The following is a 25,326-nucleotide window of genomic DNA, read 5'->3' as shown; positions in this document are numbered from 1 at the left end:
TGGCCAGATGTACAACCCAAGACGCCCATACCTGTGACTTTGCATCAGGACAGGGGTCGGGGGCGGGGTAGGCAGGTCTCAACGCCACGGCTCTCCCAAGCCAGAAGGGAAGTGGCTGAGGAACTCGACGCTCACCCCAACACCACCACCAGCCTTCTGTGTCACCCTGAGCAGGACCTTCAGCCTCTCTAGGTCTTAGGTTTCCTCATCTATCAAATGAAGTGTCAAAAGAGATCAGCTCTTCAAGCAGAGTGAGCTGGACTGATTGTTAGGCACCTGAAAAATTGTTCCGGAGTTCACGGAAATTCTATATGCCCTCTTATAGAGTCACAAGGCCCATCAGCACCTTAAAGGCTCTGAGAAGTCCTGCAGGGCAGAAACTCAGCCAGTTTTGCTTAACTCTAGTGTCTCCACACTTGAGGAGAAGGGGACATTCTTCCTATAGCACATTTTCCCACAACACTGCAAGGGACCCCAGTCTGAAGGGCCTCCAAATCTCCTTTGGTGATGCTGCTTTGTGATTCTATGACAAGCAGGGTCCCTGCCCCCTCCCATAGCCATGATCACCTGGCTCTAAAGGAGGCAGTGAAGGTGTGCTGCAGAGCTGAGAGTGCTACACTGTGGTGTGGATGGCTGCTTATGTGCCTCAGCTGTGCAAACTCTCTTCAGGGTCCACACCATGTCTCCAAATTCCCCAACTGTAAGTCTGACTGGAGCACTCGTTCATGAGTCCAAGGGCAGAGGCTTACGTTTTGGTAGGTAATCGCAGCTGGTTCTGAGCCCCATTGGGCCCAGTCCTCTTAATCTAGACCAGGACTTGGCAAACGATGACCTGTGGGCCAATGTGGCCCACTGCCTGTTTTTGTAAATAAAGTTTTATTAGCACACAGCCATGCCCTTCTTTTTGCATATTACCTCTGGCTGCTTTCTCACTAGTTCTGAGTAGTTGCAACAGAAGTCACATGGTCTCCAAAGCCTAAATATTTACTATATTTTCTGACCCTTGGTCTAGGCCTCAGGAAATGGTGCCTACCACCAAAGAAAAAGGGGCCAGCCTCACCCCAAAGCTCTCCCAAAAGGATCCACACACACCAGGATGACACTCAGTGCCCAAAGCACAGAATGGCGCCAGGATCCGGTCTGCCTGCCCCTCGCCCACCCATGCCCTCCTTCCCCATTAAGTGCTCTACATTCCAAGGTGTGCTATCCCACCACAGCCTTCCCTGGACCCCTGGTGACACCCCCTCCTTCACAAACCAGAGCCTCACTTACTGCAGAGCATACCAGCCTCTTTGCACTTAGCACACTTTGAAGCCTGCATCCCCCAAAAGACATTTATTATGCATACATTTTGCTCACAGGTTTCTTTCTCAATAGATGACATCCATTATGAAACACACCCTCCCCCAAAATAGAAATTAAACAGGAAGAGATACAAATAAAATAGAGCTACACATTTCTTCCCACCCCCTGGTGGACTGTCTCAGGAGCGGCCACCCTTGAGGCTGCTGGTTCACAGCATCGCCCGGCACCCTCCCCGGAGCCAGAGACGCAGGGGCTGCGCGCGACTCTTCCCCAACAAATGGCAGATTTATCAAAGGATGAGGAATCACCCTGACCGCCTGTCCCAGAAGACCCCCAGGGCAGGGGAGGCCCGGGGTCTCCAGGCTGAGGAGCTTTCCCCACCTGGCCGTGGCAGGAAGGAAGGATTAGGGACCCCCCCCCCAGAAGGCGCCAGCTGCTCTCAGCACCAAACACCGAGGCGCATCCAGGGGGATTTTGGTGTTTTGACTCAGAGGCAGTAAGTCTTTCAAATTAAACCAACACAGACTAAACTGCAGTGATGAGGAAAGCCCCTTCCAAACAGCCCCCCGGGGTTACCGCTGCCCCAAGGCCAGGCCGGCTCGAAGGAAGTCGGAAGTCGGCGGGTGTGCGGGGGTGGGAGAGCAGGGCAGCCCTCCCCGCGGCTCCCTTCTGGAGGGTGGGCACAGCAGCATCAGAGGACTTCTCAGACCCCGCTCCCCCAGTTCTGGCACAGGCCCCGCCCACCAGGAAACCACGGGGGCCCAGGCAGCCAGTGACCTGGGGACGCGAGGTCCCATCTCTCACCTTCCCAGCCATTCAAGTTGTGCCTTTAGCCACTCTTCAAGGGGCAGTTTGGGGCGACCACCCCAACAGCAGCCACCGACTTCCTATGGGCACTGCAGCAGCCTCCAAACGCTCCCAAAGGGCTCTCTGGTGGCCCCCAGGCACAGCGCTGGAGGGGGCGCTCAGGAAAGCGACGTGAGCCTCCCTCGGGGTGGTTCTGGGACTAAACCCAGGTCACAGGGGGCTGTGCTCGACTCTTCTGCAGCAGTCCCATGGGGAGACAAAACCCGAGAGATCTCATGGGCGCCAAAGACAGGGAAGAGCAAACTCAACCCCACGGACAACATTCTGCCTGGCCCCTCCCTCAGCGCCAGAGGCCAGCCCAGCCACTCTGGGGACAGACAGAATACAGACAGTGGGCCCCAGGCCCCTGCTAGCATCTTTTCTCTTCCTGGGAGGAGTCAGAGCAGATGAGGGGACCCGGATACATCTTCCCTCGAGGTTTTGGAAAAATATCCAACCACAGGAAGCTTTGTGCCAGCCCTGGAAGCAGGGCCACCCAAGTGCAATGGCGGCTCTCTGGGCAACGGCTGCTTTTAGAAACATACCCTGCTCATCTACCACAATGTTAGCCAGCAGCTAAAAGAGGGAAGAGAACGAAACGGCTCCCCGGTGAGGAGGGCGGCTGAGAGGATGCTGGGGGCAAAGCTAATGACAGGATTCAAGTCCGCAGCCCCAATGTGTCCAGATGATGTCATGTGGAGAGGGGCATGGGGTGGGTAGGAGGGAGCAGGAGTGGGGCTCCCCTGGGCCAGGCTCTCTGCTGAGCCTGCTCCTGTGTCCTCTCCGCTCACGCCCTCCCAGCCCACCTCACCTCCAGGCTGGCCTGGCTCTGCACGGTGGCTGTGCAAACAGTCTTCTCATTGTGCCACCTCCCTGCTTAAAACCACCTGGTGGTCATCCATGAAACACACAGGTCACCTTGGCACGTTTACTGAGTGCCTACTAGACAGCGGGCATGGGGCCACCGCAAGGACAATGGTCCAACTCTCGCATGTAAAGCATTTTGTGACTTGGTTCTGAAAACCTCTGCAGCCTCTTTCCCCACGCATACCCGCACTGGGCACTGCTCGCCCACCAAAACACACAACCATCGATGAAAACGGGCAAAGTGACCCTGACAAGTTGGGGTGGGCATCTGAGCCCTCCACCCAGCACCTCACTTCTCCTGTTCTGGTACGGCACCTCGATTCTGTCTTAGAGGACTCCTCCCCTCTCCTGGGCTCTGGGTAGGTCCCTCTCTACCCTGGGCTCCAGGGGTAGATACAAGGCCTCAGCCTGCTGCAGCAGGGCATCACCCACCCCTCTGCCAGGGAGTAGGCAGGCCAACAGGAGCCATCCCTGGGACCCTTGCTTGAACGACATCTAAGAATGAGGTCTAAATGGCAATTGCTGAGGCCAGGATTTGAGCCTCTGGATCCATCTGTTTCTGAAGCCCCTCGACTTTTTAGCTGCTTACAGTTCAGCAAACCAGTCGCTTTTTGCTTAAAGCCGTTTGCATTGGATTTTCTGTCCCTTGTAACTAGAAAAGTCCTAACTGACTCACGGGCCAAATTTTTAAAGACTCCACTTTTTTGCTCATGCTGTTTCTTCCACCTAGAATGCACTGGCTTTCTTGTCAGGCTTTTTCCACATAGACTTGGACACCAGACTCCGGTTCCCTCTAAAAAGCCTCCCTGAGCTCTCCCCAGTGCTTTTGGAAGCGCCTACTCTGTCCTTCAGTACCTGTGTGCACTTTCCATTCACTGACCTGGTCCTCAAACCAGCGCTGAGCATCCCGTCCCGCTCAGTCTAGGGGGCAGAGACCTGTGACGGCGGCAGACTTCTCATCCATCTCTCCCTCCCAGAAGGCAGGGACTAGGCTGCTCCAGCACCCGGCCCAGAGCCCGGCACACAGCAGGGGCCAGGCAAATGTCTGCTGAGGGAGGGGGCGCACCTTGTCAATGGTCACATCATGTGTGAGTGAAGGGGCAGAAATACAAACCCGACTAGGAGCAGGCCTCCTCAGGTCCACCTTGGGTCTGCCCAAAACCTCGCCACCTCACTGCTCCTTCCTGGGGCCCAGCACCAGCTCCTCTGCACAGACCCCCAGGGGCTCCACTCAGAGAAAAGCAGGGGTCCCCCATGGCGCTGAGAACCTGGCCTCCCGCACCTCCTCTCCCATTCTGTCCTGCCTCAGTGGCCTTCTGGCTATTCCTGGCACACGCCAAGCTCCAACCTCAGGGTCTTTGCACTTCCCAAGCCCCCTACCTGGTACAAAGTACACTGGGCCTGGAAAGCCAAGTGGCTGCTCCCTCACTGCCATTGGGCTTCTGCTCAAAGGCCACTGCATCCCTGCCACCCTCCTGCAAATAGCCGACGCTCTCTGTCCTCGAACCCCACTCAGTTCCTCTCCACAGCACCTTCCTAGTGTGCAGGGTGGGCTGGTACCCAGACATCAGGAGCAGCCTTGGCCCCTTCCCCCTGCCTGCACTGGCCACCCTTCCCTGGAAAGCCCTGGGTCGGCAATGGGGGCAGAAACAGGCTCCGTCAGCAACTGCACACCTGGCCCTCGGGTCCCAGCCTCAAGTGTCCACACAAGCCCTCCACTCAAGGAGCAGCTGCTGGAGGGCAGCTGGGTTTCCTGCAGCCCACCACCGCCTGCCGGGCACAGACCTACTCACGAGGCACCTCCCACCCCGGTCCTGCCCCCGCAGTCCCCACCCCCTCAGTTTTCCAAGGAAGAATGTGTCTAGTCTGGATCAGACAATGCTGGCCCTGCAACACACGGTCTGGCCAGTCGGCTCTGAGGTCAAGGGTCACGGGAGTTATCACTACAGTGAGCTGTGGCTCTCAGGCAGGCACGCCCATTCCCAGGGAGAGTCTGGGAGAAGCTGGCCGCTGGGAACCACACACAAAGTTCCCTTTATGGGAAAAAGGCGGGCCGGGCACTGGCAGTTTCAGCCTCAGGGAAACCCAGGTTGGGGTTGACTCCGAGGGCACAACAGGCCTTTGTCTTGACTTTGGCCCATCCCCACCTGGGCTGGCGCCCTTGCTGGGCACACAGCAGCCAGGACCCCAGCCCTTTTGAGCTGATCCTTCTGAGGTTGGGCACAAAGAGACACCACCAAGGCAGAAGGCCTGGGCACCCAGCAGTGGGCACAACCCACGTTCCCCACCCAGACCTCATCGAGGACCTACTATATGCTGACCGTGGAATCACAGTGGAGCCTGCCCCAGAGGAGGACGACAGGTGTGACGGCAGATAAATAGGACACAATTCAGCAAGGCGAAGAACTGCTGAATCCCACTACGTGCTGGCACTTGCCTGCAGTGGGTCCACGTTGGTGAGAACAAAGCATTGCCTACCCAGAGCCCATTCCAGCTGCAATAGATACGTCAACTAGCTAAGAAAAGCGTGAGTGGTTATCCACCAGGGGATGTGGTCCCTTACTTTGACACACCAAAAAGATACGGCCTAAAGAACCTAGGAGAAAAGAAATGGGAGAAAACCTCAGGGTATAACCGAATGGAGTAACCAGAATGCCCCGAGGGATTCTGGAGCTCGATTCCAGGTGGCCAGAGGGAGCTGGGGCATAGCAAGCCTGCCCGTGACCCTTTGGGGTCTGGATCCTGGTTCTGCCTCTTGCAGGAAAAGCACCCCCAAGTCTTCCAGTGGCCACAGGGATGGATCTGAGAGGAAGGGGAGCAAGAGGCCCTCAGTCCCAAGGTCCCGTGCTGCACGGCCCCTGCTGTCTGTTAAGTGTCACAGTAAAAACTTAGGCCTCATCACCCTGGAAGCCCAGCAGCGGGACACGGATGGAGTAGACATGGGACTGTCTCACTGCGGCCCAGAGCGCCTTTAGGTTCGGCAACGGCTGCTGCCCTAGAACCTGCCTGGCTGGGGCTCTTGGCACCGGAAGACACGGGGGCAGCCAGGTGTGAGAAGGAAACCATTTCCTAGGAGGCAGGTGGGTCTGGTGCTCTCCCTTCCCTGCTTCATGCACATCTGGATGCCATCACGTCTAGAAATTAAGCCCGAACTAAGCCCTCCATTGCAGGCAGGGCTCCAGGCCCAGCACTGACTTCCAAGTACCGGGCAGCAATGCACGTGGACCTTCGGGACCAGCCCTGGGGCCCAGGCCACACGGCAGCATCTTCCGACGTCCACTGTGCTCTCGGTTGATGGGCTCTGAGGGACAGCTCCTCAAGCCAGCTAGGGGGAGGAAAAGAAAAACCCCAGTGATTTCACAGAAGGAGCATCCGTTACTGAGCGCCAGAGGGGCTAGGGGGTCGGAGAGGGGCCAGGTCGAGCCACCAGCACCCCCTGGGCTCCAGCCCAGCAGGAATGAATCTGTTCCATCTAGACAGTCAAAGCCGCCAGCCCAGCCAGGGCACTCGGTGGGGCGGCAAAGGTCGGCTGCTCAGACAGAAGGTCGGCAGTGCGGGTTTCCCCTTTCCACCACGGCAGAGGGGAAGGCGGAGGGGCCGCTGGCAGGGGCATCCGGCAGGGGCCACCCTGGCCCCAGACATTCACTGCCCCTCCACAAACAGCATCAAAGAGTGAAGGCCAGACACTGTCACCACAGGGAAGGTCACATGGGGGTCAGTGCCTGCAGCACGGGAAGGGAGTGACCCAGTTCCAAGGCCCATTCAGGAACCTCCCGGCAAGCCAGACGTCTGATACAGCCAGACAACAAAAGAGAAGGGGCGGGGCGGGGGCTGGAGGTGTCTGATGGTCCACACAGTGGTCCCTCTCTCGTGCCCTCCCCCTCACCCCACCCGGGCCTCCTGCTGACTGGCTGACTGGCTGACTGAGCAGGACCAAACACCCACCACTACCTGCCACCCACACTGGCTCTCCTGACCCTCCAGAATATTCTGCTAATTTTTAGCTTCAGTGAAACCAGAGGTGGTCCTGGCCTTCCCAGAATTCGGCCCAAGACCATGTAAGCACCCTCTCTCCAGCAACTACGCTGTTTCTCAAGAGGTTTTAAGGAATATTCGTCACCCTGGGTCTTATTCATAGACACGGCTACTCAATCAACCCTGAAGTCAGGACTGAACTCCCGCTTGCCAAGGTCAAATCATGATACAAAATGGGGAGGAATAACACAGAAATTGCTGCAAACTTGTGAAAATGACATCCAGGAGTGGGCTTTGGAGCTGACACCCTGGGTTCAAATCCCAGCTCTGATCCTTCCCATGACCTGACATTTTCTGAAGCCTCAGGTTCCCCATCTGCACAACAAGGACAGTGATGCTACCTGTCTCACAGGGATGGTCTGAGGGTCAGACGATGCCAGTGCACACACATCCTGGCACCTACTACATGCAGAGCGCTCCTTCAAGAGCAGCTACAGACAGGCGTCTATGATAAAGAGGAAAGAGCTCAGGCACCAAGGACTATGCCCAGGGATCTGGGATGCTAACCAACAGCGAACAGAGAGCCTTATGGGATGGGAGCTCAGGGAGAGCAGGTGGCGAAACCCCTGCCCAGGGCCACTCCCAGGGGTAAGTTGCCTGGGTCTGCCTTTGCCCATCTGTGAACAGACACTGTGGCAGCTCCCCAAGCAGTTAGTGGTCACAGAGTGAATGAGAGCGAGAGCCCAGAACGGGCCGCACACAGCGAGTGCTGGGCCACGGCACCTGCTGGCACTGATGCATTCCTCCTGCTGTCGCACCCCCCCGCCCACTCTGCCCCAAAACTGCCGCCCAAGGTCCCCCACTGCTGAACAACCCTCCCCGTGAACTCGGCATTGCCCCCCAGCCAGTCCAATGCCCTCATCCTGTCTCCTGTGACTCAGCACCTTTCACATCTTAACATCCCTTAAACCAGGCCCGGCCTGGGGTCAAGGGCATGCATGTCACTGTGACAGACGGCAGCTTATTAAAAAAGTAGTGACTGACCCTTCCTCACAGTGGGTCTAGGGTGTGATGAAGGACAGCATTAATGGGCTGCAGCTGTCTCCCCCCACGGGGTCGTGAGCTTCTTGAAAGCCTCTTTACCCATTTTTGGCAGAATAGTGAGCGTTCGCCAAAGGGCTGAAGAGCCGGACCATGGAAACACCTCCCTAGCGGGAACCAAGGTGATGATCAACAGGTCAGGCCGAGTTTTGATAAAGTCACATGGAGGCTGCTCTCTCCAAGTAGGGCCCTGGTGCTTGGAGGCCACCCGTGCCATCCAGGATATCTGGAATTCCACCACCACACACACACAAACACACACTTTCTTTGTAAAGAGTTCTGGCTTCACCCTCCATAGACCACTAACTCAGAAACTCGACACTCCAAAGAATCGGCTAAGCCCAAGGAATGCAAATGTTTAAGGCCCACTGCTTGCAATGCCTCTTCAGACTAAACGAAGAAGGTTTAAGAGTTTTTTTCAGCTCTGTGTGTGTGCGCGTGAGAGAGACGGGTAGGAAGGGATGGTTCAAAGGGAAACAGGCCTATTTCCAGCACCTGTAATTACACCTGCCTTTTTTGGCCATGGTCAGTCCCATTGCCTCAGCCTGGGGAGGTGTCACAGACCCAGGAATTCAGGGATGGGAACAGAGTGAAGGAGAAGCAAGATGCCTATTTTAAAGAGGAGTCTTCCACCAGAGTCTGGTGGGGTGGGGAGCCCTCCCAGTCCCTCCAGCTGGAAGCAGAGCTTCCTAAAATTCTGTCCCAATAAAACCAGCCACGATGGGAACTGGGGCCCCCAAAGCACCACTGACGTAAGTGAAAATTCTTCAAGAGGAAAGACAACACAGAACCCACTCTCCAAGGCACCTTCAAACGGAAGATCACAATCAGGCAAAGTGGGGCACCCCCCTCCAGGGGAGATGGCCAGACTCTACAGCTGGGATCAAGTGATAGCTGAAAATCAACCAGCCGATTCAGCCCCAGGGTGTGCCAGGCACTGTCCTAGGCACCAGGACTGCCAAACCAGATAGACAGAGCCCCGGCCCTCCTGGAGAAAGACAACCTCGGAACATGAGCTGACTGGATCAGAGATGCCAACTCTTCCACTGCAGGTGAAGAGCTTAGCTAGCTCACACCTTCCTTCCTTCCTTCCCAGTTCCCACTGAGGCCCCACCATGTCCCAGCCACTGTGGTAGGTGGGTACCAGGACCCGATGGTGATAACAAAGTCCCTGCCCTGGGGGATAGTTCAGTGACTCTCCCCACATCCACCGAGACTCCTGCAGCGGCTCCAGGAGTCCTTACAGCCCCCAGCCAGGCACAGAGCACAGAGCGCATCCCCAGCCCCCTCAGTGGTACAGGGTGAATCTGTTTCTCCTGCTTGACTGCCTAAAATGCTTGCCAAACAGAAGGTGTGTGTGCCTCCTCTGCGTACCAAGGAATAAATCAGAAGCAGTGTGTGGGACACACCCCACAACAGTGTGCTTGGAACATGGAGATGCAAGGGGCTCTCCTGGCTCTTGAGGACCTCCCAACCAAATAGGGGCAGCAGGACACCCCACGTCTGTGCATGACCCAGTGGGGCAGGGGGGAGAAGAGGCAAGAGGACATAAAGCCATCGGGCTGGGGTGGGGAGGGAGGAGGTTCTGCAGGTGGACCCAAAAGTTAAGATCTGCACCCAGCACACAGAGGGCGGTCTGACCCGAGATACAAAGATGGTTAATGATCGCCCTCTAGTCTGTCTTATTTCTGCAACTCCCTGCCTAGAACAATGGCTGGCACATCGTGGGTGCCCGGTAAATATTTGTAGAAAGAAGTTTCTGCTATGCAAATTTAAGAGGAAAGCAAAGAGAAAACAGTGTGTGTGTGGGGGGGGGTTGCCCAGAAACAGTGGGAACAGACACCAACCCAGACATCTGGGGTCCCTAGTGGGGGAGTCTGGTCCTGTCCTGAGCAGGTATGTCTGGCTGCCACAGTGGAACTCACTTGACCCAGTGAGCTTGAAAGTACAGATTCTCCTCCACCCTTCGGAGGAGGAGAATGTCCTGCCTCTGACGCAGAGCAGGCAGGCAGGTGCCTGGGCCAGGGCCCTCCCAGGAGGTCTGGGACTGGATGCTGAGGGACCGGAAAAGTGGGGAGGCAGCTTCCCATTTAGGGCCAGCCACTCAGGGGGCCACAGGACCAGCGGGTGTGGACTCAGGAGCTCAAAGTGGCTGTCCTGTCTCCAACCACCAGGCTGGACAGTGCTTGGAAACCCCACCCTTTGAGGGGTGGCTCTACTGGCATCACCCCGAACCCAAACCACGCCAGACACACCTGGGCCTGGGAGGACCCTGTATATACTTCAAAGCTACATAAAATCCATCACGGCCTGCAACTCCAATCCAATACCCCCGCTGCCCCGTCCCAGCCTCTGCGGCCCCCTCTCCCTGCTCTAGGTGGCCTTCTCCCCACTCACCAACATCAGCCACTCGGCCGGGTGACTTCACCAGGCCCCCAACCCAAGACGGTCCCCATCTCGTCCTTGACTTCCAAGGGTGCCAGCAGCAGCTCGCCCCAGGACCGCCCTTGCCTTTCCTCCTGCCCCTGCATTTCAAGGCCCCAGGTGAGGAGTGATGGGGTGGGGTGGGGCGGGGCAGGGCAAGGCAGACGGCATACTGTGGCCGTGGTGGCCACAAGACCCGGCCTCCGGTCTCCTCTCTCGCCAGCCCGCTGCATCCACATGCTGACCTGCAGATCACATGACACTGCCCGTCGGGGCCCTGCACCGCCCCTTGGTTCACACCTCTCCAGTCCCTAACCTCTCTTCAGGCTGGGTTCCTGGGCTCGGGGTCCCCTGCGCCAGTCTCACTGTGTTCTGATCACAGCTCCTGTGACTACCCCCACCACTGACGGGGACCCTCGGGGCAGGCAGCCTGCCTCATCTGGCTGTGACCAGAGCCCGACAAAGGCCTGGCGATTCTCTGAATACAGGAAACAACTGCCTAGAGGCACCAGCTGTCTTGCTCAGTTCTTCCTGATTCCACAAGGCGAGTCTCATGACTATTCTTACAGAAATGGATGGATATTGAGGCTCAAAGAGGCTAATTTGCCTAGGATCCAGGTCAGAAGCCAGAATCAAACTCATGAGCTTCCCAGGGTGCTGGCAGCCTGAGTGGAGCCAGGAGATGCTGCCCGTCAGGCAGGCCGTACGCTGCCAGGGACAAGGCGCAAAGGCAGGGGCCAGAGAGAACAGACGGCAGGGCCAGCACAGACAGGCGGGGGGACCGAAGAGTGGCAAACAACCTACTGCTCTGCAGGGGCAGCCGAGGTGTGAGCAGCCCCCGCCCCAGGGAGGACTGGGGAGTCAGGGACTTCTGGGTGCCCATACTCACCTTCACTCCTCACCCACTGTCCGCCCAGAACCCCACAATCCCCCTCCCAGGCCACAGCAAGTGCCATCCCTCCCCATCCCGAACCTTCCCATGACCAGTGCCTTGTCTCCCCAAGCTGCCTGGAAGGGGAGAGCACGCGGCTGCTTCCTGCGAGCCCCAGGGCAGAGCCACCCTGTCCACCTGCCTCCCCTGGCGATGGACCCGCACACCCAACCCGGGGGGCTCCAGGGCAGGAAATTCCACAAGAGTTCAGGCCTAAAAACCCAACAAGGGCAATTATGTGGGGTTGGGATCCCCTTCGACCTTTGTCTGCGTCCTTGCTTCCCATCCGCGCACCCACCAGGCAACCAGAGGGAGGTCATCTTCAAAGTCAGTATGACTGGGATTTTTAGTTGAGATATCTGGGCATCTATTTTTAGAGGTCTTTTCTCCCCGTTTTTGTGGAACAATAAAAAGACCAATTCAAGGAGCGCTCGGAAGTGCAGGGGCTCCAAGAAACTGGTACCTTTGCCACAGGAAATCAGTTGCATATGGCTTTGAACAGTCTTTTCCCCACCTGGTGGCAGGAAAATCTCTATCACTCACTCACTCACTCACACACACACACACACACTCACACTTCACCCCTTGCCCTGGGAAGGCAATGAGTTTTGATTCTGGTTTCTGACTTGGATTCCAGACAAATTACTTGGCCTCTTTTAGTCTCAGTTTCCACATCTACAAAAACAGGGAGAAAAGACCTCTAAAAATAGGTACCCAGATATCTAAACTAAAAATCCCACACTCATATTGACTTTGAAGATGATATTCATTAAGTGCCTATTACATACTGGACACCACCATCTCAGCAACTGGCACCTGGCATATGTGCATCCCCTCGTCTGTTCCTCCTCTCCCCAGTTCTTACACACCCTAAGGCCCAGCTTCAACATCACCCCTTCTAGGAAGCCTTCCTGGATTTACCTGCTGAGAGCAAACCTGAAATCCCATCAAAATCCTCCACAACTCTGCTCACCTCTCATTGCCTTTACTACCCTCTGCCTACTGTGACATTGTTTGCGAGGTACCTGTGTATCAGTCCCTTCCCTTCCAGAAAGCACATGAACCAAGTTCTCAAAGGCCAGGATTCAGGATGATAAATTCCAAGGGCAGCAAGACACATGGGAGGTAAGTCCTCAGCCCACTCCCAGGATCCCAGTGATGGGAAGGCCAGCAACTGGCAGGTCACCGACATCAACCCATTTCACCCATGGGGTATTTACACCCCCATTTCATGGATGGGAAACTGTGAGGCTCAGGTCACAGAGGCAGGAAGCAGCAGAGCAGCACTCCAGCCACCCTTTGACTCCTAAGCAGGCTCGTATCTGCCCTAGCGCCCAGTTCCAGAGGACGCACAGCCTCCCAGGCAACCTCCTCCCGAGAAGACACCCGTGACCAGAGATGTTGCACAGCAGACCACCGGCACTTGCTTTCAAGGCAGTGGGACGCACTTGGGCTCTACCATACCCCGCTCCTCCCAGCCCTGCTCAGCGAACAGCCACTGCCTGAGCCCCGACCTGCCCGCCTCCATCGATCAGCCCCTTTGCCACGACCTTACCATCTGGAGACTACAGGGGTCACGTCTGGCACAGCAGAGGCCCCAGGACCTGCTGTGCTTGGCCAGTGCCCACACCAAACCAGCATGCTAATATTTTCTAGCTGAGCCTCTGTGGTAAGACACACACACCTGTCCTTCATGCCCTGGGGGCTGCCTCTCACCCCTTGCCCTGCAGGGTCCACGGTGCCTGGGCACACAGCCATCTCCAACTCACCTGAAACAGGCAGCCTGGCCAGCCAGGAAGTCTCCTTCCCAGGCCAGCTGCAGCCAAGCCGTCTGTCTTACCTGGCACCTTCCTCTTCTCCCATCTCCCCTTCCCCTGCCCTGTAGAGCAGGGGAGAGCAGGGGGGAGCACAGGCGGTTGTTCCTTCTGCAGGAGCCGGGGCCACTGCACCTCCCTGACCTCCTGCACCTGGTCCCTGCTAGTAAATGACTAAGCGGTTTCTACCTCGGAGCCCGCCTGCCAAGAAGCCCCGCTGGCTGCGCAATCGTACCAAGATGCCCGGAGCCGCACGCACTGAACCCATAATTAGCAAGCCCTCTTCTTGGGAAAGCAAACCCCCTCCACGCTTTGTTTTGTTTTGTTTTCCCCTTAAATGAAACAAATCCACCCACATAGTTACTGGAAACTCAAGCCTGTGAAACTGAACCGTTTGCAAAGAGAATTAGTCAGCAACCTTGTGAGCCGAGGAGCGGTCTCCGTAGGTGGGGCCGCCTGTGCTCTGGAGGTTCCCGTCCAGGAGGGGAGCGGGGTGGCCCCAACTCCCATGCCACATTCCCCAAACTGCAAGTGACACCCGTGACAGGGTCAAAACGAGCAGGCATTGCCCGATCCGAGGTGAGTCCATTCCCACCAGTCAAGGATGAAATGCACTTCTTACCACACGACAGTCACAGCTCTGTACACCATGCGATGGCTATAAGCCTGGCTCAGGAATTAGACTCACATTCATATCCCACCCCCAACCCCATACAGTGAATTGAACCTCTCTGGGTCTCAGTTTATGCATCTGTAAAATGGGGATGAGAAAACCCACCAGGTGTGTTGTCTGGATCACTGAGACCATCTATGTGAAGGGCTTTGTGCCTGGCACCCAACAGGCAGCCAAAAATACTGACTCTTGAGCAAATGTGGGTGGATGTGACTGTCTCAGGGCTCTGTCCATCAGAGCTCTGCGCCTCTGGGTGCAGTTGAATTTGCTGAGCTGGTTCCCAGACCTGGGGCTTTACCCAGGACGCGGCAAGGGGAGGTGGGAAGTGGGCCCGGCCAGGCGCCAGTAGATAGAGGTCTAGTCCCAGTGCCCTGAGTGCCAGGCTATGTGACCCACTGGGCTCCCTGGCCTTGCCCTCCTCCTCTGTACAGCAAGGACACAGACATTTTACTGTGTTGTGTGTTTCTTTAGAAACAAACAGAAAACCACTAAAGTATTTGCCTGCATTAAAAAAAAAATCTAGATTCCTGGCTTCTCCTAGAAGGGAAAATGGATATTACAGCACACCGGCCCCCACTCCTCTGGGTCAGAGAGGCCGCCCCTCCCACCGAGCACATGCATTCCCCTTTGCCACAGACCTCTCCCCACCCTACAGCCTTTCACTACTGCTTCATTTGCATCTCCTTCCCAGCCCCTGGGGGCATCTGAGTTTGCAACCCAATTTAAAACTCCGGTTTTATTTAGGAGCTCAACCTCAGCCACTTGTCAGTCAAAATATCCACAGGAAGTGTCCCCAGGGAGGTACTTAAAGTCTGAGGCTTAAGACTGATTTTTCTGAGAAAAACAAGGTGATCTAAGCTCTACGCCTGGTCTGGCCGAGGGAAACCCTGGGCCGGTCAGTCCTTTTCTGAAATTCTTTATGTGGTTCACTAGACAGAGAGCAGAAGCAAGTGGCCAGGGTCCTGTCCCCCATCTCCCCGAATTCACACCCTCTCCTGCTGCTGCTGAACCGAGAGGGCCTCACTCTTTGGATCTCCCCCCCACCCCACCCCGGGGATGCAATAGGTGGGCTGTGGGAGACACGCAGGCCCTTCAGGAGGGTTCCGGGGCGACCGCTCACAGAACGGGGAGCCCCCCAGCTTTCTGAGCTGGCGGCTGTTTTGTTTATTTGATGGGGCAGGGGAAGTAGGATTCAGGGACACAGCTGGGGCTACTCACACCCAGCAGAGATGTTGAAAATGTCAAGTGGGCATTTGAGGACATTTTCAAGTCGTCTTGGTCACTCCTGAAAGGAAAAACAGCAGGTTCAGGATCTCGAATTTTCCTGCGTCTCCAATGTTGTTTAGCCTCCACTGAGCGCCTGCTAAGGGCCGGAAACCAGATGCACCTGGGCACAGGCTGGACCTGGCCGCCCCGGGCTGCAGCCTCACGAACCGGCTCTCACCAACCAGTCTGTGCTCTTAGGCCTCCTCCAGCCGGGCCCCCTTCCTGTACCCTCTCCTTTGCCCAGCGAAGGCTACTCTCCTCCAGAAAGTTCTTTCCCCACCTGCCCCCACAGCACCCCAGGCACACCCACATCACAGAACTTGCCTGTGCAGCATCTCAAAAACTACTGCTTTCTGGCCCACTCTCCATCCCCACCAGACTATGAGCCTCTTCACGCTCAGAGACCACATGCAGCAGCGACTCCGAGCAAAGACTGGGTCTGCATCTGGTGTGACTTCTTGGCTGTGTGATCCCTGACAGACAGGTTATTAGACTTTTTTGTTTCAGTTTTCCATCTGTAAAATGGGCACAGTCACTCTGCTCCAGAGGGCTTTTGGGAGCCAGGAATAAGTTGATTCACAGGAAGTGCTGAGAATGGTGCCTGGCACACAGCAAGTGGTCAGTAAACAGTAAGCAAACTGGTCTGACTAAACCCAGGAGGAGAAGGTGGTGTGTGTGCACACGTGCATCCGGGACACATAAAGCCCTGGGCTTGGCTGTGGACAGTCGGCACAAGCTGTTGCTAGGCCCCTCACCTTTATACCCTCCACGCAGCCCCAGCTGCACCGGGGCAGCCTTCAAGAGGTGCTGTCCAAAACTGCGCCACTTCAATGTGATGACAAGGCCTGGCGCCCTTCAATCCTCACAAAATTTAGCTCATGAACTGCTCACCCAAGAAACCTCCACGATCATGACCTGCCAGCCCTTACGGAACTCAGGAAAAATTCTAGCAATCTTATTGAGGTAATTTACATGCTGTGTGGTTCACGTTGTTAATGTCCACTTTGATGATTTCTAGTAACTGTGTATAGCTGGGCAGCATCAACACCATCCTAGAATTTGTCTTCTTGTTATTTGAGCATGTTCTGCAGGTGGGAACCAGGGTGGGGGATTGCTATTTTCCTGAGTTCCGTAAGGGCTGGCAGGTCATCCCCCACCCTGGTTCCCACCTGCAGAACATGCTCAAATAACAAGAAGACAAATTCTAGGATGGTGTTGATGCTGCCCAGCTATACACAGTTACTAGAAATCATCAAAGTGGACATTAACAACGTGAACCACACAGCATGTAAATTACCTCAATAAGATTGCTAGAATGAGTCCTGCGCCAGCTCCTGCTGTGTACACCCTGAGCCTTGAAGAGATAGCACCCCACTGCTACAATATCCAGACAGATGGGTTCTACCTGCTTTGTCTTATAAAAGATTTAAGGGAACTGGTCATCACCAGGTCCCCTGTGTGTCAGAACTTAGTTACTCTCTGGCTCAGGGACAGAAAGCAAGCCCCATTTTTCTACTTTGCCTAAACACAGCTATTTTACCTGTCTTGGGCTGAGGCATGGTTTAGGACCACTGAGAAAAATCCCCCCAGATGCTTCAGACCCACCCTCCCAGGAAGAAAACAGAGGTCACAACCCAACTAATCAAAACATGGTGGATAAACCCACTTCTGGCGCCTACACCCAGACACTCGGGCAAAACCATCCTGAGAGCTGCCTGCCTGGCCCCCGGTGCTGACATTTACCTGCTCCTGACAGTTTACAGGAGTGTGCTGGGGAAGGGGCGGAGGCAGGAGGGGCTGGAAAGACCACCCCCAGGCTGCCTCTAAGACTCTGGCCCCCAAACTCTTATTTTCAGTTCAGATGATTTTCCACCAAAGCCAGGCCTTGCACAGAACCTTACCCCTCAAAAAAAAAAGAACATTTAAAAGTGACTGATTTAGTCCAAATGGCCTGTATTCCTGCTCAGGCACGGCAGCCATGGGGCTCTGCAGGAAACCAGGGGACAGGGGACAGAGTCCCAGCATGACTTCCTGAGCCGGCATTCCCAGGAAGCTCAGGGCCCCCATTGTCAGCACTGCCTGGGAAAACAAGGACATAGTTTCAAACCCCCAAAGCACTAGAGCCCCATCTGACCTGTTCTTCAGTGTTATCCCTAAGCTAGATCACAGAGCATGTGAGCATATCTGCTGGGTGCACTGTCATTTCCCTGCAAACACGGGTCCACTTCTGCCTCTGATGGGTCCCCCACACCCAGTCTATCCAGCCACAGGTGACATGTGACCATCTGGCCTCTCAGGCACTCATTTCTGCTGCTTTCCTTCCTTGTGGCAGTGCTTGATGGTTAAGGTGTAGAGCCAGAAGCCAGGCTGCAGGGTTCGCCTCTCAGCTCCTCCCCTTACAAGCTGGGCCCCTGGTCTCAGTTTTCTCATCTGTGAAATGGGGGCACTTCTCTGCAGGCTCACTAACATTATAAAGACTGACTGACTTGCACGTGTAGTGCCTGGAAGCCTACCTGGACCTGCCAGCCTCCGTGGCTGTTGCCACTGTGCTCTGAGCCCAGCACTGTGCCTGATTTTTGTGACCAGCTCGATGCTGCCTCTTGGGCACTTGATCCCATGTGTGTAGCTCTTCTGCCTGTGATGGTGCCTCTCTCACATCCAAACTGTCTGGCTTGGCTTTCAAGCACTCTAAACCCGGCCTTCTCCTATCTATAGGCCTCCACTCTATCCCAACTCCATATCTCCCCAAGCTGGGCCAAGGGAAGGAGGCATCCTACAGGGCAGTGGGCTCTCCCTCCCCACCCCACACCCACAGCACTGCACCCAGAATGCTCTCCATGATCTAAACCTGGCTATTTATAGTGACAATATGCTAAGCAAACCGCTGCAGGAAGCAGCCTCCAATATGAGGGAGGCCTGGGGACTCAGCCTTCCCGCTGCAGGGGCCCATGGCTGAGAAGGTGAAGCCCTTCGGCAGGAGTGAGTAATCACCCCGAGGCCCTAAGCCATGGCCTAGAGCATCCCATGCTCCGCCCCCTCCCAGGGGAGCAGCCCCCCGAGTTCCAGCCCCTCTCCCCGCAGGCTCACCCCCTGGTGTCCTCCTGCCTCTCGGCCCTCTAGGCCCACTTTAGCCACACACTAGCCCATGCTCACCTTCCACACCTGCCACTGCCCCCAGAATGCCCATCTGCTTCCCCACCCCCTTCTCCCTGTCAGTGTCACAGTGCCCTGGGTAAGGTAAGCTCGGGACGGGCCTGCCTCTCCCACTGGACAGAGGGGCCTCCGAGAGCAAGATCCCCTTTCTTTGCATCCTCAGCCCCAGCACGCTGGCTGCATACTGTAAGGGCCCAATAGATGTCTGAGTGGAAGAGTGAATGATAAGCTGTCCAAAAATAGCTCATGAGAGAAGGCTTGCTTTGGAGTTCCTGACCTTCCACAGGGTAATAGGGGAAACTGGTCTGTGAACTGAGAATTCAGCAGTAGGTTCTCTGGAGGGCTGAAAGGGGGCGATGCCGCCACCCTCAGGGCAATGCCCCATGGCCAGTGCTGACTCCCATCACCTCCCTGAGACCTCACTGTGGCCCCGAGGTGGCAGCCACACCACAGGGTCAGGGATGCCGAGGCTCTGGGGGGAATCCTGTGAGCAGGTCACCAGGCCTGGAAGGGCTGGTGCTGCCTCAGCCCAGGCCGGGGTCTCTGCAAGTGCTGCTCAGAACCACTCGGCCACCAGCCTTGCCCGCGCAGGAGCCTATTGTGTGTGCTCAGCACCGGGTCCAGCGAGGAACAAGAGCCATGTGTCCTGGTCCTGCACTCCTGGGGCGCTCCAGGATGACGGCCAGCTGCCCACGGCGCTGGAGGGCATAAGCGTGTGTCTGGCTCGGGTCAATGGGGGTAGGTGGAGGCAGGCCACCTGCTGACAGGGACGCCACAGGAGCAGGTGGATCAGGCAAGTGCGGTGACGGGAGGAGCTTGGTTCTTAACGATTAAGTGAGAAGAGCTTGCAGGACCATCCAGGTAAAACACGCTGGCCTGGTCGGCAGGAAACACGCCAGGCTGGGGGCCAGACAAGGTCCAGGGTCAGCCGGGTATACATGCTGGTGACGGAAGCCACGGAGGGTGGGGGACCCACTCCAGGAAGGAGGAGGTGGGTGTGCTGAGAGAGCCATAGGGAGAGCAGCAGGCATGGGGGCCGGGGCGGGGAGGGTGAGGAGCAGGCAGCAGGAACAGCAGTGAGGAGGGGTCTCCAAGCAGGAAGGGGCAACTATACCAACGCAGCAGAGCCAGTGGGCAGATGTAAACTAAAAGGGGCCCCTGAGTGCTGGCAGGCCGGGGGTTGCTGGGGAGCCCTAGAAGCACCAGGGAAGGGAGGAAGTGGATTCAGGTGCGCTGACCTGGGAACGAGGCTGGATGGCAGCTGGAGGCGCCACCTCTCTCACCCTGACAGCAGCTCTGGGGGCTCAGCAGCCACATGGAGCCGGACCCTGGGCTCCTCCAAGACCCTGGCTCCCAGCCCTGTGCGCCCCCAAAAGCGGTCTCACCTCAGCTCTGACCAGCTGCAGGGGCAGCAGGCTGTGAGGCTGCGCAGGAACCCAAGCTGTCCAGCATCAGAACCCCCTTCTCTACACTCCCACCAGCACCCCAAAGGCCCATGAGGAGGCCCCTCCCCAGAGCCCATAACTCTCAGGGAGAGCAACCAGAAACCAGAGACCGGTCCCATCCACGGATGAATAGGTAAGCCAAACGTGGTTGATCCATGCACCCGAGTATCATTCAGCCGTAAAGAGGAAGGGCATTCTGAAACCCACTACCGCACGGCTGAACACTGAGGACAGCGTGCCAAGGAAATGTGCCAGTCACAGGACCACAATCCTGTACGGTTCCGTTTACCCGAGGGACCTAGAATCAGAGTCACAGAGACAGAAAGTAGAAGGTGGGGGCCAGGGGCTGGGGAGGCGGGGTGGGGAGTCAGTGTTATGGGGACAGAGTTTCGATTTTGCAAGATGGACAGAGTCCTGAGACGGTGACGGCAGTGGTAGTACGACAGTGTGGATGTACTAAAGGCCACTGAGTGTGTGCTTAAAAACGATCAAGATGGTAAATGCGATGTTATGTGCATTTTCCCCCGATTAAACAGAGAAGCATAAAAGCCCTAGACCAAGAGAGGTCTCCTCAGACGGTGCCACAGTGGAGACCCCAGCACACACCCCTTGTTGCCAGAGGTGGGCTCTCCCCGAACACACAGGCCGGGTCAGGAACACTGGGCCTCAGAACACTGGAGCAAGGGCCTCTTCCTGGTTCTACATGAAAACACCAGGAATGAGGGTTCCATCCCCTGGGTGTGCTCCATTCAGCGAAATGCTCCCCTGCTGATGGCACCAACCCCCTCTGAAAGAAGGCTCCAAAGTCTCTGTCTCTAGCCCAGGCCTCTCTCTCTCACCCCAGGCCTAGCTGCCAACAGGACACATCTGCAGCTCAATTCCACCTGGGACAGGCTCAAGGCTGTCCCCAGCCCCCAGGCCTTTCGGTAGGGTCACCGTCCACTATGCCCCCACCCCGAATTAGTGGGGAGCCTCACCGACCTCTGCAATTTTCCCCCTTTTGCACCTTATGTTCAACTAGTAACCACACCTGCCGATTCCACCTTCAAAATGCCATAATCTCTGTCCTGACCAGCAGGAAACAGATGCAATGTGACACAAGGAAACTTGTTACCAATCAGGGGCCCAGAAGAGCGGCCAGAAGCCATGTGTGACCACAGGCAGCCCTGGCTGTAAGGTCTGTGCACAACCGGGGCAGATGTCAAGAGCCTTGTCATAGGGTATACCCCAGATTCCTACTCAGTGTGGCATTTACATCCCACATGCCCTTAGTCTTGGGCCGTATCACCACCACCTCCCTCATTTTCCCTGAGGCACCGCGACGGTGGCAGACTCTTCCATCATGGCCCGCACGCGGCGAGCCAAGGCGAGCCAAGATGGTTAAGCTTGTGTTTAGGTCAGAGGCAGTGTTTGTTGACAAACCATTTCCACATTCCTGCTGCCCGGCCCTGGCTGAAATCCCCAAGCCTGCATTGCACGAGGCCCGGCCTTGATAGGGGGCAAAGCCGCGTGATGCCTCAGACTCTCCTCCCATCCCAAAGGAGGCCCCGAGAGCCCAGGCCTGTTGTTGATGTGGGCTGTCTCATAACGAGCACACACATTCATTTGAATGTTGGGCAATGAACAGAACTTTTAAAACACAAACAAGCAGGAAGCTTCCCAAAGGCTCCTGGTTGGGGGCTGGTCACAAAACAGATCCCCCATAAGCTGTCCTCTTGTTGTCACAGCCAACCAGGGCCCTCGACAGACGTACCCCACTTGCCCTCTGGTGCAGCCCCAGTCCACCTCTTTAAGACTTGATGCTTCCCTTTGATGGTTCTTGAGATGCCCTGACATCACATCTGAGATCTACTTCATAAATAATAACCCAGCATGAATGTGTGCACGTGTGTGTATGTGGGCATGGCTGTGCATGCATAAACGTCCATGGGCAGGTGTGTTGATGCTTGAAGCTGATAAGGGAACTTCATACTCTTCTCCCAACTTTGGTATATGTTTGAAATTTTCCATAGGGTAAAAATTTTTCATTAAAAAAATGAATACATGCATCTCGAAGAAAAGACTCAGGTAATGGAGGTGGCATACTCCACCAGTTAAGGGCGTAGGTGCCAAACTGGGGTAAGAGTTCTGTCCCAGCGGTCAGTAGCAGTAGACATCAGCCATCACGCGGTTGGGCCAGCCTCACTAGGAGGTGGATGGCAGGAGAACCTACCCACAGGCCAGGGTACTAAGGAAGAGTACAGGGCTGATGGGTCAAGCACTCAGATCAGAGCCTGGTATTAGCACACGCTATAACACTGTTTCCCCCTATTATTAGTAGTATCAAACAAGGTCATGTCTGCAAGCACCTAGCAGCACAGTTCCTGCACCCGGCCACAAGCAGGACTTTACTCTTAGACTGGAGTCATGCTATCAGATAGCCGGGAAGAGGGACAGCACTAGGTTGGAAGCCCAAAACAAAAGCCACTTCAAGTCTGGATTTCATTGGCCAGGCTTATGGGGTAAGGACTAGATTATGCAGCTCTAGGTGGACATGGGCATACTTATGCCTGCCCTGTGCATCTGCTGGATCAAGATGCTCATTCTCAAACCTCTCAAGAACAAAAAGACAAATCACACACACTGGCCATGAGAACAACTGCTGAGAAGCACTGCTGCAAAATTCCTGGACTAAACTCATGAACACCAGAAGAATCATAAGTTTTGCTAAATGTGCAAATGCATCAGCAGGCCAGTCTCCGCTCACCTGAGGCAGGCAGCAATACGGGAGACCACAATATCCAGCGCTGTCACAGAGCAGGGGGCAGCGCTGGCCTTCATCAGCTGGCCCGTTCTCCGTAGGAGAACTTGAAGAACTGTGCTGATTCCCAGGGAGCGTTAGTTCGATGAGGCGGCCCTGGGGAGCCCCCTGAAGGGTGGTTTCAGCCTTGCTGGAACGGCCCAAGGAATGCAGCCTCACCCAGCTCCTAAGTGACATCATCCAAGGGCCCCTGGCAGGACCACTCCTTCCTAAAAGTCTTGAACCCCTGGAACCCACCGATTATCCCCAGAGCCCCAGTGTCCCTGAAGCCAGGTCTGCCCCTGCTTGTGGCTGTCAGAGCCACTGCAGTCAAGGTGCCACTGCTTTCATTCTCTCTGCTTCCCTGGTGGCAGCCAGACTGGGAAAGAAAACGAAGACTCATAAAGTTATTGAATTAGGCTACTAGTGCACACTTCCCCATCTGCGCGCGCGCACGCACTCTCTCTCTCTCTCTCTCTCTCTCTCTCTCTCTCTCTCTCTCTCTCCATCTACTGCGTAAAGCACTCCCCACAGAATCCCCACAGAAGAAAATGCAGTAAGAGAACAGAGAAGTGCTTGAAGTGACCTAATCCAGCCCACCACTTTACAGCTGGGGAGACTTGAAGACCTGGCCCATGACCTCAACACTGGCAACAGTAACCAAGGGCAACAGCTAGGGCTCTGCAGGCTTGGCCCACAGCCCTGGCTGTGCAATTCAGGTAAGTGAGCCACCCTCTCTGTGGCCTCTGCTGGGGAAGGAGAGCTTGACTGGATAGATGCCCTGTAAGTAAGACAGGGCTTCGCTAGCTCTGTGACTCCTCAGGGGGTAGAAGCCTGCTGTGCCCCTAAAGTTTAACCTAAAGCTTTTGACCACCAGTTAGGGGCATGTGACCAAGGGATCCAGGAGAGAAGGGAGGGGCTGCCCCATCCCCTCCCTGCCTGGTGTCCTCACACCCAACCATCAGGGATGACGTCAGGGGGTCCCTTCTCCAGCTGTCCTACCCCAGGAAAAGAATTCCTCCAAGGTCACCAAACTTTAGTCACCAAGGATAGCATTTTTACCATGAACACCTGTTAAAACTCAACTCATGACCAGTTCCTGATGCTACTGGCTGGAGTGTTTAATTAAATATTACTCACTCAGGAAGCAGCCCCTGCCAACTCACCGCCAAACTGTACAGCTCGTTTTCAGAGAAAAAAAAAAATGAGGGAGAAGGAGCCTGCGCCCTCCTCAGCGGGCACCAGCAGGCCGCCCTAGCCCAGCCCGCCCACTCCTGGGACCCAGGCAAGGAAGGCGGGTTAAGCAGCAATCCCCCACCAGCGGCCCCGCACACACCCACGCAACCCACAGCTGCACTCGGAGACACACAAGCACACATGCAGGGACGCAGATACAGAGTCATACGCGGACACCCGCTCACACACACACACACCCCACACACCGTGCAGTCTCTCGCCACAGGCCAAGCCACCGCGCCGGGCGTCAGCATTCAGGGAGCCTTTGCCATGAACGTGAACAGGACAATTACCATGTCCGCTCACACCCTCGGCGCGGGGGGACCCATCCCGCGGCTCCACCGAAAGACCCAGGCTGCTCTGGTTTTTCTGCTTGACTCAGTTCCCTGACCCATGTCTCAGCTCTCCCTCGGTTGCCGGGAGAGGCCACGGCGGCTCCGGGACGGCCGAGAGGGCGGCGCCGCCCGGGGTGGTGCCCGGCGGGCTCCCCGAGGGAGGCGCGGCGCACCCGGCAGGGTCGCCGGGAGGGGCCGGGTCGGGCCGAGCAGCGCAGCAAGTCCGAGTCCCGACTGGCGGGAAAAGCGAAACTAACTTCGCCGAGCGGGGTCGCTTTGCGCCCCCGCGAAAGGAGCAAATCGGTGCCCCCGCCTCGGCAGCCGGGCGGGTCGCGGAACACAGGCCGGGGCGCCCGGGCACCTAGAAGCCGGGCCTGCAGCCGCGAGACTCGATGCCGAGCGGGATGGTCACCACGGTCGCCGCGACCCCCGCCCCCGCAGGTGGGACCCGGGGCCGCCGCCCCCCGCTGCTCCTACAGCGGCAGCAGCGAGGGCGGCGCCCCGACCCTTCCCAGGGGAAATCCCCCCCGGTCCCCAGTGCCCGGCCGCACGACACCCACTCGGCTCCCAGGGCCGCGATCCCCGCGCCCACCGCTCCCAGACCCCCACCGCCCGGCCGGCGCGCCCGGCCCTGCCTACCTCGCCGGGAGGCCGCCGCCGCCGCCCGCTCTCAGGGCCGAGGAGGCTGGGGCGCCCGGGCCGCGACCGCCGCAGGGAGCGAAGGCGCCTCCTCCCCGCAGCCCCGGCGCCAGCGCCTGGAGCCTGGTCCTGCTGCGAGCGCGCGGGCTGCCCGAGCGCGACTTCTGTGCAAAGGGGAGAACGCAGCCGAGGCTTTAAAGTGAAAAAGAGAAAAGCGCCGGGGGCGGGGCTGGGCCGGCCCGCCCCGCCCCGCCCCCGGGCTCCGGCGCACGCCAGGGGCGCGGGGCGCAAGGCGCGGGGCCGCGGGCCGCGGGCCGGGCGTGGCTTCACGTGTCGGGTCCTCGGGTGCGGCCGCCCCCTCCTCCGCCCGAGCCGCCACGGGTCGGGAGGCAGCCGCGCCGGCGAGGCCGCGAATGAGCGGGCGCGTGGGGCGGCCCCGAGGCTTTGGTCCCCCCGGAGGCCTCTTTGGGAAACGCCAGGCAGCCTCCGCAGGGCTACAGGCCGGGGTTGCAACACCGGGAGGGCTGCTGCAGTGCG

The 25,326-nt window shown here is 57.0% G+C and overlaps 1 protein-coding gene across 3 annotated transcripts in view; it reads right to left on the bottom strand.

Annotated features, from left to right (window-relative positions):
* SPSB1 (splA/ryanodine receptor domain and SOCS box containing 1) overlaps positions 1-24,977 on the bottom strand; it is a 59,620-nt gene extending 34,643 nt beyond the window's left edge. The window contains exons 1-2 of one of the 3 annotated variants that reach the window (XM_036925273.2): positions 24,790-24,977; positions 15,155-15,221 (exon numbers count right to left, since the gene is read on the bottom strand). The gene's annotated coding sequence lies outside the window, so the exon portion shown is untranslated. Of the gene's footprint in view, positions 1-3,898; positions 4,014-15,154; positions 15,222-24,789 lie in introns of those variants that run through there. The other 2 variants (XM_036925272.2, XM_057499690.1) reach the window with 2 other exon arrangements.
* Positions 24,978-25,326: the final 349 nt, after the last annotated feature.

The sequence above is a fragment of the Manis pentadactyla genome, chromosome 4 (assembly GCF_030020395.1).
Source record: "Manis pentadactyla isolate mManPen7 chromosome 4, mManPen7.hap1, whole genome shotgun sequence".
Classification (NCBI taxonomy): Eukaryota; Metazoa; Chordata; class Mammalia; order Pholidota; family Manidae; genus Manis; species Manis pentadactyla.
Note: the sequence above shows the minus strand (reverse complement) of the source record. Positions and strands in the feature narration are given on the sequence as shown.